Genomic DNA, 22,702 nt, shown 5'->3' with positions numbered 1-22,702 from the left:
TGGTCGATGCTCTTTGGGTTTGCCTCGATATACTACGTCTCAAGGCCCCGGGTCTTATATAGGAGAGAATTTCTTATTTGACCCTTTCTTAAAATTTGCTTCTTTTTTGGCCCTTAAAAATATTTTTTTCTTTTTTTGACACTTAAATTTTGTTTTGTTCCCTTCATGACACTTTTGTCAGTTTTGACCACCAACACCGTGAAGTGCAACATGAAAGGTCGTTTTTACCCCTCCTTTAGCTCATTGGTAAAAAAAAATCTCCAACGCATCTTCTCTCTCGACTATGGTGTGGTAATTGTACGAGGCAAACGGCGGCGGCGCGAGGCTGAGAGAGTGATGGTGCAATATATCGGAGTGCAAGACCGATGCTGTTGCTGCGGATTGACGGCGGACGGCGACCTGTGCAGCGCGGCGTCGGGCAGCCATGGAGCAAAGGTGGAGGAGGGTCATGGCGGGGCAGCGGCCTTGGGTCATACTGTATCGGCGTCGGGCGGCCATGCAGGGGCGACGGAGGAGGGCCACAGACCTGCAGCAGCCATAGACGGCCATGGTAGCACAACGGAGAAGGGTCGTGCGTTCTCGGCCTCGACGGCCATGGTGGCGCAGTGGCGGAGAAGGGTCTTCATGCTCGTCGTTGTGCATGTTTTTAGCGCTAGGGCATGCAACGCGTGTGCTTCCGTGTGCGTGTGTGATGTGTGCTAGTCTGTGTGCTGCCGCGTGTCGTGCGTTTGTGATGTGTGCTTGTGTGTGTTGCAGCTCGCGCTGGGTGTGTGTGCTGCCGCTCGCGCAGGGTGCGTGTGCTAGCTGCTGTTGTATTTTAGTTTGTGTGGGTGTGTGACGCGACAAGACGAGCTGCTCACCTGTGTATTCTGGGAGCCGAGTTCTTGACGTAGAGACATCAGGGAGCAGCGCCGAACGCGGACTCTGTCTTGGCGGCCGCTGGCCACGCCGAGGGATCCGAAGATGTGATATATGAACTCGAGCATGATTTGATTCATATCCGTTACGCGGTGGTAAAATTGTAGATTTTTTTTTCATTTGCTCATGTAGTCAAGACAGAACATATCACATTACCACTGCTTTTGACTTGTAAAAAATAATTTTGGTCACATAATACACCAGGGGTAAAACGGTATTTTCACGTTAAACGTAACATTGTGAAGTGCCAAAACTGAAGGAAGTGTCATGAAGGGAACAAAATGAAAATTGAGTGTCAAAAAGGGAAAAATCTATTTTTGAGGGTCAAAAAGGAAAGCAAATTTTAAGAAAGGGCCAAATAAAGAATTCTCTTCTTGTATAGAGGGACCATTTTCTGGGCTTGGCTCCACGGTGCCGACTCCTTTCTCATCGCTGTTGGCGGGAAAATATACAGGTGTCATTGCGGCCAGTGGGGATAGAATGGCAAGAGCGAGTTAGTAAAAGTGAAAGGAAAATGGTTGGCGGAAATATGTGCCGGAGCTCTTCAAGATTACGACCAATGAAGCACGGGACGGTGCGTGAGGAATCGAGCGAGGATAACTGGATTAGGAAGGCTGTCAAACTTCACGCAATTGGTCGATTGGGGAGTGCGGTGAGCAGTGGAGCTGGATCCTCCGGATTCGCCTTCTCTTGGACAAGAATGACGCCTTCTTTTCGAACTAGACATGAGTGGAATATAAATTCTTTTGTGTAGCCTTATATATATATATATATATATATATATATATATATATAAAGAGAGCTACGTCTCTGATTTCTGTTAAAAGAAACTACAGTGTCTTTACAGCTACTAGAACAGAAAAAGCCTTATGCTCTTAAGCTGCCAGTTCCATATACCAGCAAAAACAAAAGCTGTTAATTCCATAGCTCTCACTACAACTTCGCATCTTCCAAGATTTGGTCGAAGCCAAAGCGCAAGAAGTTCTTCTGGTCTGTGCCCCCCCCCCCCCACCCCCAACGAACCAGGATCCTCTTCCGTACGACAGGGTGTCGTTCGACCACTGACATGTGGCCCACATGTCAGTGGCCCAACGGTACACACAATACGTCAGGGAGCTGCTCCCCCCCCCCCACCCCACCCAAACAAAATCCTCACAACGATCATGCTCATTTTGCGGGGGTGATCTCATGACTTCAAAAGCTGTGGCCAACCTTTGCAAGTAATGCCCCTTCTTTATCACTATTTAAAACCATGTAAAACCATTTATCGTGGGGTTTTGTTCGTGGCAATCCCTCTCTTTATAAACCGATGGGTTTCCAAGTGGTGGGGCAATATGATTTTTGTTGTTGTTGATATGACTAGCAATGTGCTCGTGCATTGCAACATATCCAAAGTAGAATAATACATGTTCACAAACTTGAAAGAAAAATACTCTAGTAAAGAATGAGGTGAGGGAGGGATGTGGTTGGTTTCAAAATAGTAAGGGGTTTTCTACAAATTGGAGCAGAGAAGTGGGGCCTCGTTACAAAAATGCCACAGCTTACCTCACAATCGTTAGATGCAGATCTGGTGGTTAGAAATGACGGATGACAGACACACCATCATCACCAACTGAGTCTTTTATAGGAGTAGAGATGTCTTTGAAAATACAGGAGCCAAAAAGCACGTGGTTGCTTCGGCTTTTGGTGATGCCCAATCCCCGTGGGCATTAGCTAAATACTTCGTTTGTTATTATGTTTTCATTGCTAAGTGTTTTGATAACATATAAATAAGTATTCCACTTTGTACATATGTTTCTCTTTACGTGTTTGCTATTTGTAAGTCATCTCAAAATTTATTTAGTGTCACTCAAATCCATGGCTGCCCATTCTTCACGCCATGGATGCTCTTTCTTTTAGTGTAATAGGGTTCTTTATTCGGTCAAAATGTTCAGCGGAGTACATCAAATATTCGGGAGCGAACCCAACCATACATAACAGCCTACATCCAAAGACGACGCAACCTTAGCCAAGCTATAAGCTATGTGCTTCTTCTATAGTCCCCCTATTCCATTGATGCTCTTAGTCAGGGCATGAGGTGCTGGCTAGCGAGCTGGCGCTCACTCGTTGTGCATTGTTGGCCGGCCCAGTAACGGGCACGATCGCTCGCTGGGGCAGATCGCTTGGAAGAGACACTGATTGGCTGACTATTGACTTTGGAAAAAAGATATGGATCTAGAAAGAGATATGATGATTTCTGGGATGAGTGTGACATGATCACAGAGGAGGATAGAGAGATTTTGGAGAAACCTTTTTCTGAGGAGGAGATTAAAAAGGCAATTATGAGTTCTTATGCTGGAGGGGCCCCTGGTCCTGATAGCCTGCCATTTATTTTCTATCAAACCTTCTGGGAGTTAATTAAAGATGATTTTATGTGGTTAGTGAAAGACTTTGAAAATGGTAATCTGGATGTTTCTAGATTAAACTTTGCTATTATTACCCTGATTCCTAAGGTTAGCAATGTTAAAGATATGAATTTTTTTAGACCTATCAGCCTTGGAAACTGTTTTGTTAAAATATTTTCAAAAGCTATGAATACTAGGGCTTCCCCTATATGTGACAGAATTATCTCTCAAAACCAAACTACGTTTATTAAATGGAGATTCATACTTGAAAGTGTGGTCATGGCTCATGAAGTGATTCATGAGATCCATAGAACTGGCTCTAGTGGCCTGGTGTTAAAGTTGGATTATGAAAAAGCCTATGATAAGGTGAATTGGGATTTCCTTGTGGAAATGCTTAAGTCTAGAGGTTTTGGTAGAAATGGATAGGTTGGTGAAAGATCGCGGATGTCGCCTAGAGGGGGGGGGGGTGAATAGGCGCTTTTAAAATAATTATGGTTTATGCTTGAACAAATACGGAATAAACCTAGCGGTTAATTTGTCAAGCACAAAAACTACAACAACTAGGCTCACCTATGTGCACCAACAACTTATGCTAAGCAAGATAAACAACTAAGTGATAGCAAGATATATGACAAGAAATAATATGGCTATCACAAAGTAAAGTGCATAAGTAAAGGGCTCGGGTAAGAGATAACCGAGGCATGCGGAGACGACGATGTATCCCGAAGTTCACATCCTTGCGGATGCTAATCTCCGTTTGGAGCGGTGTGGAGTCACAATGCTTCCCAAGAAGCCACTAGGGCCACCGTAATCTCCTCACGCCCTCGCACAATGCAAGATGTCATGATTCCACTAAGGGACCCTTGAGGGTGGTCACTGAACCCATACAAATGGCGACCCTTGGGGGCGGTCACCGAACCCGTACACTTTGGCAACCCTTGGGGCGGTCACCGGTACCCGTCAAATTGCTCGGGGCGATCTCCACAACCTAATTGGAGACCCCGACGCTTGCCCGGAGCTTTACACCACAATGATTGAGCCCCGAACACCACCAACCATCTAGGGCGTCCAAGCACCCAAGAGGAACAAGCTCAAGGATACCAAGCACCCAAGAGTAATAAGCTTCTCAACTTGTAACTTCCACGTATCATTGTGGAGAACTCAAATCGATGCACAAATGCAATGGCAAGGGCACACATAGTGCCCAAGTCCTTTTCTCTCAAATCCCACCAAAGCAACTAATGCTAGGGAGGAAAGTGAGAGGAAGAACAAGAAGAAGAACACCAAGAACTCCAAGATCTAGATCCAAAGCGTTCCCTCACATAGAGGAGAAAGTGATTGGTGGAAGTGTAGATCTAGATCTCCTCTCTCTTTTCCCTCAAAAACTAGCAAGAATCCATGGAGGGATTGAGAGTTAGCAAGCTCAAAAAAGGTCAATAATGGGGGCAAAAACAAGCTCAAGAGATGGGGAGCCATTGGGGAAGAAGACCCCCTTAAATAGGTCCCCACGAATTTGCCCGTTATGTGCAGAATAGCATAGAAGCGGTACAACTGTTGTGAGCACTGGTACAACCAGTAACAGGCAATAAGCGGTACAACCGGCCTACAACCGCCCAACAACCGCACCACAACAGAAACTAGTCCGGTGGTAGAGCGGTACATGGCCAGTACAACCTTCGGACCAAATCTGGAGCGGTACAACCGCTCCAAACACCGGTTGTACCGGTCAACCGGTACAACCTCTCTATGGGGCGGTACAACCTCTGTGTGTAAAATAGGTAATATCAAAACAGCCACAACTTTCGCATACGAGCTCCGAATTCGACGAAATCAAGTTTGTTGGAAAGCTAAGGACAAGAGCAAACACAATCTTGATAGGAATGTCAAGAAATAGAAATTGAGAAAATACCCAAAATAAAATGGTGAGAACCCTTTCTCAATTAAGACCGGTAAAAACTCTAACACCAAAAACACAAAAGAAGATGCATATGAAATTGGTTTTTGATGAACTCAAGCTTGTCAAGAAGATGACCATGAGATCCAAATATCACAAGGAGAAGAACCAAACAATAACCAAGAGAGATGATGCAAGGATGCAATGGTTTGATCTCTCGATGAATGATACGATCAAGCTACTCACTAGAGAGCCCCCCCTTAATAGTACGGCAATCGATCCTACAACTCGGTCTCCCAACTACCACTATGAGACCGGTAAAATAGAAAACCTATCAAGGGCAAACCTTTGCCTTGCACATAGTCCACTTCAGGTAGATGATGACGATCTTGACTTCCTCAAGTTGGACCACCTTTCTTGATTGTGTTGGCTCGATGAAGACTAGTTGATTGCCCCCCATACTCCACTATGGGTGAGCCACTCTTCGGCACATGTTCACAATTCCATTGACACCACAATGGACGACAAGCTTCAAGCTTGATTGCTCCCTCATACTCCATTATGGGTGAGCCACTCTTCGTGTTGCTCCACTTGAACCTGCACACTGCAAACTTGATGACGATCACCACTTGATGTCATCTCCATGGGTTGTATGAGATCTTCCTCTTGACGCAAGACCATGGAAACATACCTAACCCCATAAAGAACTCTCGCATAGACCATGGGTTAGTACACAAAGCGTAATGGACAATGCTTAGCATAGCATGGGATCACTTGATCCCTCTCGATAATTCTTCTACGCTTTGTGAGTTGATCAACTTGATTCACTCTTGACTTAGTCTTGATCAACCTTGAATCTTTCCAACTCTCTTCATTTGGATGATGTCTTAAAGGTAAACATGAATGATCACACAATCTTCTTCTTCAAGACATGCTTGCAATGAGCTCAACTCTCACATGACCAATCTTTGGATAATTCCTTAATAGCAACTTGGTCAACACATAAACTCCTTGAAGCCAACACATGGACTTCAAGACATGCCTATGGACAAATCCTTCAAATATAACTCAATGCAACCATTAGTCCATAGAGATTGTCATCAATTACCAAAACCACCCATGGGGGCACCGCATGTCCTTTCAATCTCCCCCATTTTGGTAACTGATGACAATCACTTTCAAGAGAGCTTATATAAGGAATTATGCATCACCGTGCAATGCAACAACCAATAATGCATGTGTATGAGATGCAAATGCTTGGGAACACAACCAAAGCAAGAAAAGATGACTCTCTAAACTTCTCCACAAAAGTCTCTGAAACTTCTCCCCCATTGGCATCGATTGCCAAAATGGGAGAAAAGCTTAGATGGCCAATATAAATCGTGTTTCTCCATAAATTGTGTATTTCTCCACAAGAGAGTGGAATGCAATACACATATTCAATGGTAAATACTTGGAGGAAGACAAACTATATTCAGGCTCAAAGATTGCAAAAGAAAGATATGCCACAAAGACATAACAAAAGGGAGAAACAAGCAATCAAGTAATCAAAAGATATCAATTGAAGTAAGCTATCAAAAGATACCAATTGAACCAACTAGACCAAAGATCCTACGAGCGACATGAATAAAGGATATTATGATATGAGCAAAGGAGTGATCTAAAGAAACTATAGAATCTCCCCATGATTTGTGCACACATAAGAATTTTTGAATTAGGATACAAAGTGCACAAAATAGGATCATAGCTACCCCAAAATCAATAGAACTCACAACATGTGTAAGTGAGCATATAGGAAACAAAGCCTAGCACTTGCAACAAACACATGGTTAAGCAACATGTAAAAGAGGCAACTTAAGAATAGGCTCAACCAGAAAGATGTGTGTGAGTCATGGCAAAGCACTTGAGAAGACTAATATAAGGATGAGCATTAAGCATCAACATAGTCTTGGATAAAAGAGATACAAGGTGCAAGACATGTCCTTCCCACACACACAGAACAAGCAAGTGGATACACAAGCTTACTAAAAAGAGAAATAACAACCAAGCTTGTGATAACCCATGGTGAAGATATAAAAGGAAGCTCCGTTAAGAAGAGGGATACCAATTAAATTGGCAAAAGCCTCATCATAACAAGCAAGAGGAAAATAATCTTCACCACAAAAGAGTGCAACAAGATGCAAAGATATAAGATCCGCACTCAAGACAAATCCTTTCACGGAGCCACCTAGGAAATACAAAGGAAAGAAAGATGGACGTGAAAGAATAAGGAAATCCACTAAAGATGTAACTTCTCTCAAGTGTATAAGATTCTCGGTAGATGGTGTCTATCTATAAAGAAGGATGTACACCCGAAATAGTTACAACATGAAGGAACAAGATATCCAAAAGGAAGTCATAAATATACCAATAAGATATTTGCTTGAAAGCATAGCACATGGATAGATATGGTCTTATTGTATGTAAATGAATTCCTACCACACAACCATCAAAGATATCACAACTAGCAACATGAGATCATCGTTGGGATGCTTTGAGAAAGGAAACAAGTATCACAAGATATGAAATGAATATCATGCCAATATGCAACCTACACAAGATTGAATGCAAGAAAAGAGTGCATGGATAAATATTTGTTACCGAGATATCATTGGAAGGATGTAGAAGAAACGAAATGAAGGTAGTAGATAGTAGTTCATCGATCATCCTAGCTTGACTCCAATAAGCACATGGTGACACCACCTTCCTTGTGAGTGAGCTGAGCATCCAATGCATCTCCAATTGTTCCTAGAACAACAACACAAACAAAATGGTACCCAAACTCATTGGGACCATATAGAGTTAGAAACACCAATACATAGGACAAACTCCACATAAATATGTGCAAATTGATATGAAATAAGATTTCATGCACATCTCATCCAATTTGAGACTTGGTGGAGTTTCTCTATATAATGGGTCAAAGAAAGAAAGCATGCCAAAGAAAATACATGAAGTATATATGCACGCTCAAGACTTTCAAGGACTGAAACCAAATGAAAAAGAAATACCAAGTGAAAATAGAATACCAAATGGAGAAATCATTACTTGGAAGATATCATTAAAAGATACCTCAAGGAATGAGATATCCATTGGCACACTCAAAAAGAATGATGTCAAACTCCCAAAAGAGAGAATGGTTCCAAACAAACCAAGTGCTCTACCAAGTTTCATGATGGCACGAAGTACCAAAAAGAAACGGTTTGCATTCCACCAACACACACTTGATAAGGATCACAAGGTGAGTGTTCTAAGAAAAATAGGATAGCTCCCCCAAGCTTTGTGCATTATAGAGAATTTGCATTTGAATACAAAAACACAAGATGGGATCACCACTTTCACTATATCTATACAAACACTAGACAATCTCAAGGAAATAACAAGATCCACAAGTGGTATGGAATACAATGGGAGTTGACACAAACCTAGGCAAGAGATAAGGCAAAAAAAGCAAAGGCCAATGTAAAGATGATCAATAATTTTCACCACACATAAGTGAGTACAAATTGTCAAAAGACAAGAAGTAATTGGAAATAATTCCGTTGGTAGATAGCAAGGATATCCAACATCATCTTCACATCAAACACAAGCAAATTGCAACTTGTAGAGCTAACATGCCACCTAGGAACAAGATAATTTACAATGTCAATTCTAGGTGACAATATCTCAAATGTACACATTTTCTAGGCTTGTAATATGCACATAGCATATTACTCCCCCATAATGTGATACCAATAAAAACTTAACAAGAGGAAATAAGAGGATCCAACAAGAGATAATTAATGGACTATTTAGAATTTGAATTTCTCATGAGAAGACATACCACATAGTGACTAGATAAGCTTGCAATATCAATACTAGGTGCTATTCCTCATGTTCACACATTTGTGGGACCATGAGCTGCACAAAGCACATCACTCCCCCAAAATGGGATGTTCCATTAATCTCTCACACGAGCCAATTAAGATATAAACAAGATGCAAAAGGCTCAACGCATGACACACATGTACATGATGTGCAAACTAACACACACATACTTGATTGCTCAAGATAATCAAGTTGGAAGCACAACATATACAAACACATGCAAGGAACGAAACCAAACATGCAAAGGGGCAAGTAACTATAAATGTAAACACTTTAAGCACAAGTTACCGCAAGGAGGAACATCGGATATAAGATAGAAATTTGATAATCCGAATGGCTTGGCTTGAGACAATATGAATGATGAAAATCCCCTTAATTCTTCATAATGTAGCCAAGTCTCCAATGCCCTCCGTAGACACCTATTGATCAAGTTTGAGCTAGTTGGTCCCCAACCAAGTTGGGTCCTAAGAGTTTAGTCACAATAGGCTTGGCTACCCAGATGGTTCTTTGCTTGACACCACTTTGAGTACCAACAAACTTGGAAAACACATTGCCAACCTTATCCTTCCCAAGAGAATGGATATCATCAATAATAATTGGGTTGGATGAGTTACCACTCATGCATGAAGAAGCAAGGTGACCTTTCTCATGACATAAGTAGCAACGTCTACTCTTCACTTTCTTCTCGCTTGAGTTCTCAACTTGAGAAGCATTAGCTTGAGTATTCTTGGGAAGAGGCCTTTCTTAAACTTGTGGTTGAGCATGAGATTGAACTTGTGGCCGCTTCCCTTGTTGCTTGTCACTAATGGCCTTCTTCTTCAATGGGGAAGATCTAACATGATGCCCTTCAATTTTGCACTTGAAGCAAACAATCTTGGCCAAATTCTTGACTTGTTCTTGGCCCTTCTTCTTGTTCATCTTGGACTTCTTATTATTATTTGAGTTGAATCCAAGTCCACCTTTGTCACTGGGGGATTTTGGCACATTCAAGATATTGTTGAGTGTGGATTTCCCTTCATGACACTTTTCCAAGTCTTTCTTCAAAGAATTGACTTGGGCCTTGAGATCTTTGATTTCCTCTACATGGTTAGTCTCAACACAAGCACTAGAGGAAGTATAAGCTTCATCGTTAGAGCAACAAGGCAAGGAAAGCAATTCATCACAAGATGTGCCAATGTTATGCATAGATGAATTACGAGGACTAGCACAAGGCAATATAACATTTTGACTAAAAGTAGTGCTAGTATCCACATGAGGCTCACTAGATGTTACCTTAGCAATCATGGCTTCATGAGCTATCTTTAGCACATTATGGGATACTAGAAGATCATCATGAGAGCTTGAGAGCTTTTCATGGCTTTCTTCCAATTTCCCATAATTGCTAGATAACAACTCAAGTTGAGCCCGAAGCTCAACATTCTCCTTCAAAATGGATGCTTCACAAGTAATAGAGTTAGTAGCACAAGTGATGACCCACGAGTATAGGGGATCTATCGTAGTCCTTTCGATAAGTAAGAGTTTCGAACCCAACGAGGAGCAGAAGGAAATGATAAGCGGTTTTCAGCAAGGTATTCTCTGCAAGTACTGAAACAAGTGGTAACAGATAGTTTTGTGATAAGATAAATTGTAACGAGCAACAAGTAACAAAAGTAAATAAAGTGCAGCAAGATGGCCCAATCCTTTTGTAGCAAAGGAAAGCCGGAACAAACTCTTATAATAGGAAAAGCGCTCCCGAGGACACATGGGAATATAGTCAAGCTAGTTTTCATCACGTTCATATGATTCGCGTTCGATACTTTGATAATTTGATATGTGGGTGGACCGGTGCTTGGGTGCTGTTCTTACTTGAACAAGCATCCCACTTATGATTAACCTCTATTGCAAGCATCCGCAACTACAACAAAAGTATTGAGGTAAACCTAACCATAGCATGAAATATGTGGATCCAAATCAGCCCCTTACGAAGCAACGCATAAACTAGGGTTTAAGCTTCTGTCACTCTAGCAACCCATCATCTACTTATTACTTCCCAATGCCTTCCTCTAGGCCCAAATAATGGTAAAGTGTTATGTAGTCGACGTTCACATAACACCACTAGAGGCTAGACAACATACATCTTATCAAAATATCAAACGAATACCAAATTCACATGACTACTAATAGCAAGACTTCTCCCTTGTCCTCAGGAACGAACGTAATTACTCACAAAGCACATTCATGTTCAAAATCAGAGGGGTAATAATATGCATATAGGATCTGAACATATGATCTTCCACCAAGTAAACCAATTAGCATCAACTATAAGGAGTAATCAACACTACTAGCAACATACTAGCACCAATTCTGGACTTTGAGACAAGAATTGGATACAAGAGATGAACTAGGGTTTGGAGATGAGATGGTGCTGGTGAAGATGTTGATGGAGATTGCCCTCTCCCGATGGGAGGAGCGTTGGTGATGATGATGGTGATGATTTCCCTCTCCCGGAGGGAAGTATCCCCGGCAGAACAGCTCTGCCGGAGCTCTAGATTGGATCCGCCAAGGTTCCGCCTCGTGGCGGCGGAGTCTCGTCCCGAAAAGTTCCTTCTTATTTTTTTCTCATCGAAAGACTTCATATAGGAGAAGATGGGCGTCGGAGAGCCAACAGGGGGCCCACGAGGTAGGGGGCGCGCCCTAGGGGGGGCACCCTAGTGAGAAGGGTGTGGGCCCCCTGGCCTTCATCTTTGGCGAGGATTTTTCTTTATTTATTTTAAGATGTTCCGTGAAGTTTCAGGACTTTTGGAGTTGCGCAGAATAGGTCTCTAATATTTGCTCCTTTTCCAGCCCAGAATTCCAGCTGCCGGCATTCTCCCTCCTTATGTAAACCTTGTAAAATAAGAGAGGATAGCCATAAGTATTGTGATATAAAGTGAAATAATAGTCCATAATGCGATAAATATTGATATAAAAGCATGATGCAAAATGGACGTATCAACAAGCATCGTCAATAATAGCAAGAGGAGAAGGCAACTTGGCAAGCTCTTTTGAATATGAAGCTTTAAGTTGTGCATGAGACTCGGTGAGTTTGATGAGTTCACTCTTAATGACCCTTGAGCCATTTTCGAGGTGCCCAAAGTCCTCAAGAAGTTTAGCATGCGCAACTTCAAGATTCTCATTTTTAGTTTCAAAATCATTGGCCACCTCAAGAGCTCTATCATGAGATTTCTTCACTCTAGATAATTCTGGAGCAAAAGTCTCCTCAAGAGATTCCTTGGTGGTTTGTTCAAGTTCAAGAGCTTGAGAGAGGTCCGCAATCTCATTAGCGTAATCATGCTCATGACCTTCCATTTTTTCAATGGTGACCTCAAGCTCCTCTAGATGAGATTCCAACTCCTCTATATATTTCTTGCCCTCAATAGCAATAGACATGATTTCCATGAAGTTGGAACGAGCAATTTTATTCTTATGAAGAGCTTTAAAAATCATTTCCCCCTTAATTTTTAAGGAGGCAACATTACCATTCTCTTCAGCATTATCCTCATCATTATTAGCATCAACATCATCAACAAGAGACATATTGGGGTTCAAGGTAGGAGATACCTTTGAAGCCTTGGCCATAAGGCAAATCGCAATAGATGATGATGTAGGATCCCTTGAAGCACTAGTTAAAACCACATCTTGTTCCATGAAGTGTTGGGTTTCCTCTACATTGTTAGCACAACAACTCGAGGAAATACAAGCATTTTTATCATGGCAACAAGATATAGCAAGCATATCATCATGAGATTTAGTCAAGCAATTTCTACAAGATATGCACGGACTATCAACACAAGCATGAGAAACATGTAGGGTGCTCGAAGTGTTAAAGTGCAAAGAAGATGCATTGCAATAAGATAGTGATGAAGGATCATCCACAATAAGCATACTATCATCATTGCAATGACCAACACTACTCACCATTTCATTACCTTGTGGAAAACCACATGTAGGTGAAGTAGAAGAAGTTGAGAAAACAATACGGCCGGAGGTGGAGGGAGAAAAATCATCCCCACAAATCTTGGACACACCATATTTATCTTGAAGCTTTGTTCACAACTCATGAGCATCCCAGAACGGCATGAGTTGAAATATAACTACATTACTCAAAGCATCGAAAAGCACATTAGAAGCTTGAGCATTGAGATAAGAGTTTTTCTCATCCTCTAAATATGATCTTTGGGGATCCTTTGGAGGAGAAAAACCCATATCTACAATTCGCTCTGAATTTGGGTCCATGACCCTAAAGAGATTAAGCATGTGAATTACCCAAACATCAAAATTTGTGCCATTGAAACTAAGAGTGTCAGAGAATCCTAATCCCCTAGTCGACATCTTTACTCTCTAGGCGGTTAAGCCTAACAAAGAGAGACGAGGCTCTGATACCAATTGAAAGATCATGGATGTCGCCTAGAGGGGGGTGAATAGGCACTTTTAAAATAATTACGGTTTAGGCTTGAACAAATGGGGAATAAACCTAGCGGTTAATTTGTCAAGCACAAAACCTACAACAAGTAGGCTCACCTATGTGCACCAACAACTTATGCTAAGCAAGATAAATAACTAAGTGATAGCAAGATATATGACAAGAAACAATATGGATATCACAAAGTAAAGTGCATAAGTAAAGGGCTTGGGTAAGAGATAACCGAGGCAGGCAGAGACGACGATGTATCTCGAAGTTCACACCCTTGCGGATGCTAATATCCATTTGGAGCGGTGTGGAGGCACAATGCTCCCCAAGAAGCCACTAGGACCACCGTAATCTCCTCACGCCATCGCACAACGCAAGATGCCGTGATTCCACGAAGGGACCCTTGAGGGCGGTCACCGAACCCGTACAAATGGCGACCCTTGGGGGCGGTCATCGAACCCGTACACTTTGGCAACCCTTGGGGGCGGTCACCGGTACCCGTCAAATTTCTTGGGGAGATCTCCACAGCCTAATTGGAGACCCCGATGCTTGCTCGGAGCTTTACACCACAATGATTGAGCTCCGAACACCACCAACTGTCTAGGGCGCCCAAGCACCCAAGAGGAACAAGCTCAAGGATACCAAGCACCCAAGAGTAATAAGCTTCTCAACTTGTAACTTCCACGTATCACCGTGGAGAACTCAAACCGATGCACAAATGCAATGGCAAGGGCACACAGAGTGCCCAAGTCCTTCTCTCTCAAATCCCACCAAAGCAACTAATGCTAGGGAGGAAAGTGAGAGGAAGAACAAGAAGGAGAACACCAAGAACTCCAAGATCTAGATCCAAGGGGTTCCGCTCACATAGAGGAGAAAGTGATTGGTGAAAGTGTGGATCTAGATCTCCTCTCTCTTTTCCCTCAAAAACTAGCAAGAATCCATGGAGGGATTGAGAGTTAGCAAGCTCAAAGAAGGTCAACAATGGGGGCAAAAACGAGCTCAAGAGATGGGGAACCATTGGGGAAGAAGAACCCCTTAAATAGGTCCCCATGAATCTGCCCGTTATGTGCAGAATAACATAGGAGCGGTACAACCGCTATGAGCACCGGTACAACCGGTAACAGGCAATAAGCGGTACAACCGGCCCACAACCGCCCAACAACCGCACCACAACAGGAACTAGTCCGGTGGTAGAGCAGTACATTGTCGGTACAACCTTCGGACCAAATCTGGAGCGGTACAATCGCTCCAAACACCCGGTACAACCTCTCTATGGGGCAGTACAACCTCTGTGTGTAAAACAGGTAATATCAAAACAGCCACAACTTTCGCATACGAGCTCCGAATTCGACGATATCAAGTTTGTTGGAAAGCTAAGGACAAGAGCAAACACAATATTGATAGAAATATCAAGAAATGAAAACTGATAAAATACTCAAAACAAAATGGTGAGAACCCTTTCTCAATTAAGACTGGTAAAAACTCCAACACCGAAAACACAAAAGAAGATGCATATGAAATCGGTTTTTGATGAACTCGAGCTTGCCAAGAAGATGACCATGAGATCCAAATCTCACAAGGAGAAGAACCAAACAAGAACCAAGAGAGATGATACAAGGATGCAATTGTAACACCCCGGATGTAATTTACCTTATATGTACTCCAACTCTTGCCGTTTCCGGCGCTAAGTTATTTTATTTTCCTTGGGTTCGGGTTTTTGTCTTCGTGTGTTGTTTCCTTTGTAATGCATCTCATATCATGTCATCATGTGCATTGCATTTGCACACGTGTTCGTCTCATGCATCCGAGCATTTTCCCCGTTGTCCGTTTGCATTCCGGCGCTCATATCTCCTCCGGTGCCCCTTTCTACCTCTTTTCATGTGTGATGGTTAAACATTTCCGGATTGGACTGAGACTTTTCATGCGGCCTTGGTTTACTACCGGTAGACCGCCTGTCAAGTTTCGTACCATTGGGACTTCGTTTGATACTCCAACGGTTAACCAAGGGACCAAAAAGGCCTCGTGTGTGTTGCAGCCCAACACCCCTCCAAAGTGGCCCAAAACCCACCTAAACCTCCTCCATCATCTCGGTCGTTTGATCACGATCGCGTGGCCGAAAACCGCACTCCATTTGGAGCTTCCTAGCTCCCTCTATGTCTATAAATAGACCCCCATTCCAAATCCCGGATCTTTTCCTCCCCTAATCCTAAAAATTCGCCCCTCCGCCACCGGACATGTCCGCTGCTCGCCGGACATACCGCGCTGCCGCACCACGCCAGTGATAGGGCGCCATGTGGCCCGCCGCTGTCCTCCCCGCCGCCGGCCCGGGCAGCCCGAATCAGGCCCCCGAGGCCCATCGCCGCCCCCGCGCCTCCCCGCTTCAACCGCCGCCCGCGCACCGCCTCACCACCGTCGATGCTCCGCCACGCCGCCCTGTGCCACCGTCGCCGTTCCACCGGCCGCCGCCTCATCAACCGCCGCCGCCGCGCCGCGTTAACTCCGGCGCCGCCCAAGTGCCGCCCGGCCTCTCCCCGTCGTCCTCGTCGATTCCGGCAAGTCCCCGGTGAACTCCGGTGACTCCGAGCTCCTGTTTCGGCGAACTTCATTTTGCGTGCCGATCCCGATCCAGATCTGGACGAAACCCTAGGGGTTGACCTCATTTTTCCTAAGTTTGCATATTTTTTTGCATTGTTCATCGCATCGTAACTCCGCATTCGTAGCTCCGATTTGAGCGTGTGGCCTATGAAAATGTTCGTCTCAGAGAGTACATCATTTCATCTCATTGCATCATTTTCATTTGAGCTCATCTTGATTTCTGAAATACTGTTGGAAGAGGGCTATATGAGATAATTGTTAGATCTGTTTCATCAAATAGTTATTTGTCATTTTTGCCATGATTAATGTGTGCATGATATGCTCCTGAGCTCTACATGTGTTTTGTTATATGCCATGCCATCTTTACAGAGGTGCTTACCATGTATTTTTATGATATGTGTGGTGACTAGCACAAGCTTACAAAGTAGTGCATTCGTTAATGCTGATTTTAGGAACTTAGAATTTCTCTAAGTCCTTGATCTGATTTTGTCAATATGCCATATGTTCATGTTGTTTCCTAGTGATACGTGCCTCTTTTGAGGATGGTCTGTAAGGATGATTTGTTAATATTGTGGTGCTCTATGCATCCATGTCTTTGTTTGCAATTATGGAGCACCCTAGCTTGAGTCAATCGAGCTCTACTTTTGCTATTTCGTGAATCCTGGCAGATTGTTGACTTGTTAGCGATTTTGCCGAGGATGTTGCCATTGATCCGTGCATGCTATGTTGTTGTTCTTGCCATCTAGCTTCTATTATATGTATTATTGATGGGTGTATGCTTAGTTTGTCATGCCATGCTCCGTAGTGAGTGCATCGAGCTCGTGAACATGCCTACTCGTTAACAGATTTGCATGCTCCAGTTTTTCACTAAGTCTGTAACCTGATTATGTTTTTGCCATGTTCACATGCTTGCAATTGGATTTTTTGATCCCTTTTGGCTCAAGGTCACTAAGGGACTTTTGTTAAGTGCTTTGAGTAGCTTCATGTCATGCCTTGCTTTGCCATGTTAAGTTCCTGTAGCATATAGTTTTCATGCTCCAAAGTGTGCTACCTGATGTTAAATTCCAGACTTGTGTTAATTTCACTAAGTCTGAAACCTGTTTATCATTTGCACTTTTGCCATGCTTGTTTGAACCTGTTAATGGATGATTTGGCCGTAGCTCAGTGTTCATCTTTTGTCAAGCATCATGAGTGGATCCCTGCCATGTATTTTGTTGTCATGTTTGAGTGCCGTAGCATATTCATCTTATGCATTTAGATGGCTACTTGCTGTTTATCGCAGACCGGTGCCATATTTGTTTTGCTTGCCATTTCCAAACCGTGCATCCAATTCCGGTGATCTTTATATCAATTTCAAACGAAATCACCTCACCTTTCCAGTGGCACTCTTGGATTTCCAAGTTGAGGCCAGGTTCAATCATTCCTTGTCAAATCTTGCATATGCATCACATATCGCATCCCGCATAGCATACCATGTTTGCATCATGTTGTTCGAGCTTTGCACGTGGTTGATTGTGTTCCTTTTTGCTTGTTTGTCTTGTTTGGGTAGAGCCGGGAGACGAGTTCGGTAACGAGGAGCCCATTGAGTTTGCTTTCGAGGATCAACTCAACTCTGACAACTTTGCAGGCAAGATGATCATACCCTCGAAATCACTTCTATCTTTGCTTGATAGATGCTCGCTCTTTTGCTATGCCTATGCTACGATGCCTACCACTTGCTTATCATGCCTCCAAAATTTCCATGTCAAACCTCTAACCCACCATGTCCTAGCAAACCGTTGATTGGCTATGTTACCGCTTTGCTCAGCCCCTCTTATAGCATTGCTAGTTGCAGGTGAAGATTGGAGATCGTTCCTTGTTGGAACTTTGTTTATTGTTGGGATATAACCATATTATCTTATTTATCTTAATGCACCTATATACTTGGTAAAGGGTGGAAGGCTCGGCCTTTTGCCTAGTGTTTTGTTCCACTCTTGTCGCCCTAGTTTCCGTCATATCGGTGTTATGTTCCTGAATTTTGCGTTCCTTATGCGGTTGGGTGATAATGGGAACCCCTTGACAGTTCGCCTTGAATAAAACTCCTCCAGCAATGCCCAACCTTGGTTTTACCATTTGCCACCTAGCCTCTTTTTCCCTTGGGTTTCTGGAGCCCGAGGGTCATCTTTATTTAAACCCCCCGGGCCAGTGCTCCTTTGAGTGTTGGTCCAAACCAGAGCCCTGTGCAGCGCCCCCTCGGGGAAACTCGAGGTTTGGTTTTAGTTGTATGGAGCGCTCATCTGAGTGTGCCCTGAGAACGAGATATGTGCAGCTCCTATCGGGATTTGTCGGCACATTCGAGCGGTGTTGCTGGACTTGTTTTACCATTGTCGAGGATGTCTTGTAGAACCGGGATACCGAGTCTGATTGGAATGTCTCGGGAGAAGGAATATCCTTCATTGACCATGAGAGCTTGTGATGGGCTAAGTTGGGACTCCCCTACAGGGATTTGAACTTTCGAAAGTCGTGCCCGCGGTTATGGGCAGATGGGAATTTGTTAATGTTCGGTTGTAGATAACATGAACCTTAACTTAATTAAAATGAATCAATTGCGTGTGTAACCGTGATGGTCTCTTCTCGGCGGAGTCCGGGAAGTGAACACGGTGTTGGAGTAATGTTTGACGTAGGTTGTTCTAGGATCACTTCTTGATCATAGTTCTTCGTTCGTGCTTTGCCTTCTCTTCTCGCTCTCTTTTGCGAACAGGTTAGCCACCATATATGCTAGTCGCTTGCTGCAGCTCCACATATTACCTTGCCTTACCTATAAGCTTAAATAGTCTTGATCGCGAGGGTGCGAGATTGCTGAGTCCCCGTGACTCACAGATTACTTCCAAACCAGATGCAGGGACCGATGATTCCGTTCCAGATGATGCGCTTGAGCTCAAGTGGGAGTTCGACGAAGACTCACGCCGTTACTATGTGTCTTTCCCAGATGATCAGTAGTGGTGCCCAGTTGGGTCAATTGGGACCGTGTCGCATGTTGGGGTTGATCTTTTATTTTGGTACCGTAGTCGGACCATGAGTGTATTGGATGATTGTAATGTCATTCATGTATTCGTGTGACGTGGCGAGTGTAAGCCAACTATGTACCTTTTCCCCCTATTATTTATTTACATGGGTTGTTGTGAAGATTACCTTACTTGCGTCATTGCTTTCAATGCGGTTATGCCTCTAAGTCGTGCTTCGACACGTAGGAGATATATCCGCATCGAGGGCGTTACAAGTTGGTAATCAGAGCCTTCCCCGACCTTAGGAGCCCCCTACTTGATCGAATTAGCTGGCGTTGTTGAATCTAGAAAAATGTTTTGAGTCATTTAGGAATTATATATCGGAGAGTTAGGAATTCTTTTTACTCCCCAGTCCCTTCATTGCTCTGGTAAGGCATCCTGACGTAGAGTTTTGACTCTTCTCTTCTCAAATTTCACTAAAAAAATTTAGGATCATGCGGGTATCTTGGAATCGTTCCGATCGATTTGTGACGAGAACATTGTTCTTGGTGCCTCCTGTCATTTAGGGGTTGTGGCAGTGTCCCGGGGAGTTGAGCTCCGAGGTGTTGCCGTCACAATTTTATCTGTTGCAGTTCCGGAATACCTGAGTTTAGTTTCGCCGACATCGAAAATCTCTTTTATGCAGTTGTTGGTGAGATAACCTCGACGCCACCCAGTACTGGGGCGGGAGTTCGGGAGTATTGCCATAACTTGTATAATGGATGCTTTTCGAAGATTGAGGTAGACAATTTCCGAAGTTTTTTCTCGGTTATGTGTTGAAGGATGGATACAGCTGGATATAGGATTTGCTAGATTTGGGTGAGATATTATGCTTCCCCTGTATCCCTAACACCTGATTGCATAACCGGAAAGGTTCGGGAGTTTCATAGGTGGGAATTCTTGTAGCTCTAGTTCTTCTTCCACGGATATTTGGTTTGAGATTGGGTGATCTTTACCGAGTATTCGCTCTTGTTCCGTACCTTGTTGGTTTTATTCTTCTACCTAAATTCTAAGTGGCTTCTCAATTTATGGATATGTGACCATTTCAATTGGAATGCATTCGTTCATTTTTGTTCGGATGTGAAGACTATATGTTGCAATTTCAAACCGTTTGATTCAGCCTCAATATTTATCTGTCAATGTGCTAATGGATGTCAACCTATTCAGGATGGCTCCTCCAACGCGCACGACTCTGAATCCTGATCCGCCACCACCACCTCCACCTCCGGAGGCATGGCAAGCTGTGATGGCCGCTACCAATGCAAACACGCAGCTGATCATGCAACTTCTTGAAGAGCGCAACCAAGGGAACCAGGGCAACAATCAGAATCACTTTGCTACACTCAACCAGTTCCTTGCTAACCAGCCAAAGACCTTCAGCAATTGTGTTAAGGAAACAAATGTTGATGATTGGCTCGTGGACATATGCAAGCATTTCGAGTGCAGTAAAATCAGGCCTGAGGACTTTGTCAAGTTCGCTTCCTTCCAACTCAAAGACCAAGCTACAGAATGGTTTCAGCAGTACAAAGATTCCAGAGGAGGCCGTGTGATTACCTGGGATGAATTCCGTCAAGACTTCAAAGCTCATCATATTCCTCAGAGCATGGTTTAAAGCAAGTGTGAGGAATTCCGCAACCTGAAGCAAGGCTCTATGTCTGTCTACGAGTACAACAAGATGTTTCAGAAGCTCTCCCGTTTTGCTAAGCAGGACGTCCCTGACGAGAAGAGCATGCTATACCAGTTCAGGGGTGGTCTCAGAGAAGAAATCCTGCTAGCTCTTGTTCTCTTTGAGCCCAAGAGGTACGATGAGTTTTATAACATGGCAATGAAGCAAGAGACTGCTCAACTAAAGTGCGATGCTTCCAAGAAGCGAGTCAGAGATGCTACTCCTTCTTCCTCAACTCAAGTGGCTAAGCAGCAGAAGTATTGGCTTCCTCCTCCTCCGTTCCATCAGCCTTATCAGCAGAAGAGCAAAGGTGGTAGTGGATCTTCCCACCCACCCAACCCTAGCTTTCAGAACAAGACTTCGTCTCAAGCTCCAAGATCAAGTGCTCCGTATCACCGTTTGCTTTCAGAGGTCACGTGCAACAAGTGCCAACAGAACGGTCACTATGCCAACAAATGTTTCAATCAGAGGCGTCTCCCTCCTCCTCCTCCTGTGAGATCGGCAAGTACAGCTGTGGTCAAGCATAACCCCAAGTACGCCAAGGTCAACATGGTGAATGCAGCTCAGGCAGAGGACTCGTCAGATGTCATCATGGGTAACCTTCCTGTTAACGATGTTCCTGCAAAAGTTCTTTTTGACACTGGTGCATCGCATTGCTTCATTTCCAAACCTTTTGCATCAAAGTACGAGTGCGATTATCAGTATTTGCAAAGATCTTTGCAAATCGTGTCACCGGGCAAGCAAATGACAACTAATATCTGCGTCCCGGATGTTACTATCACATTGGGCGACTACAAATTTCTGGCTTCTCCTATTGTTCTGGGCGACTCGGATATTGATCTTATTCTCGGAATGGACTCGCTTTCTAAGCACAAGGCTCATCTTCATTGTGCTGCCAGGCAGATTCAATTGACTCATTCGTCTGAGGATGTAATTGTCTTTGCCGCTCGTGATGATACAATCCATCTGTTTTCTCTCAATGAGAAGGGTGAACTGGATGCCATCTCTCAAATTCCAGTCGTTTGCGAATATCAAGACGTCTTTCCAGAAGAGCTTCCAGGAATGCCTCCGCACCAGCCAGTTGAATTCGTCATTGATCTTGAGCCTGGCACGGAACCTGTTTGCAAACGTCCTTACAATCTTGGACCTGAAGAGTTGAAGGGTCTGAAGAAGCAACTCGATATTTAAGAGCGAATGGGTCTCATCCGACCTAGTTCTTCTCCGTGGGGTTGTGGAGTTCTTTTTGTGAAGAAGAAGGATGGAACGGACCGACTTTGTGTTGACTACCGTCCATTGAACAAGAAGACTATCAAGAACAAGTACCCACTTCCCAACATCAATGAGCTGTTCGAACAACTCAAAGGTGCCCAAGTATTCTTCAAGCTTGATCTCCATATGGGCTATCACCAGATTCGAATCCGTGAGCAAGATATTCCCAAGACGGCTTTCAGAACAAGCTATGGTTCATATGAATACACTGTCATGTCTTTTGGCCTCGTCAACGCTCCGCCGACTTTCTCTCGCATGCTGAACTTCATCTTCAATGCCTACACAAATGACTTTGTCTTGGTCTATCTCGATGACATTCTGGTCTTTTTGAAGAACAAGGAAGATCATGCCAAGCACTTGCGTTTGGTGCTCGATAAGCTCAGGGAACATCAGTTCTACGCCAAGTTCTCAAAGTGCGAGTTTTGGCTCGATGAGGTTCTCTATCTTGGGCATATCATCTCTGCCAAGGGCATAGCGGTGAATCCTGAGAAGGTGTCTGCTATTGTGAATTGGGAACCACCTCAGAACGTGAAGCAACTCCGCAGCTTCCTTGGTCTCGCAAGCTACTGTCGAAGGTTCGTTGAGAACTTTTCACAGATCGCGAAGCCTCTTTCAAAC

The sequence above is a fragment of the Triticum aestivum genome, chromosome 4A (genome assembly GCF_018294505.1).
Source record: "Triticum aestivum cultivar Chinese Spring chromosome 4A, IWGSC CS RefSeq v2.1, whole genome shotgun sequence".
In the NCBI taxonomy this organism is placed as follows: domain Eukaryota; kingdom Viridiplantae; phylum Streptophyta; class Magnoliopsida; order Poales; family Poaceae; genus Triticum; species Triticum aestivum.
This window is presented reverse-complemented; position numbering follows the sequence as displayed.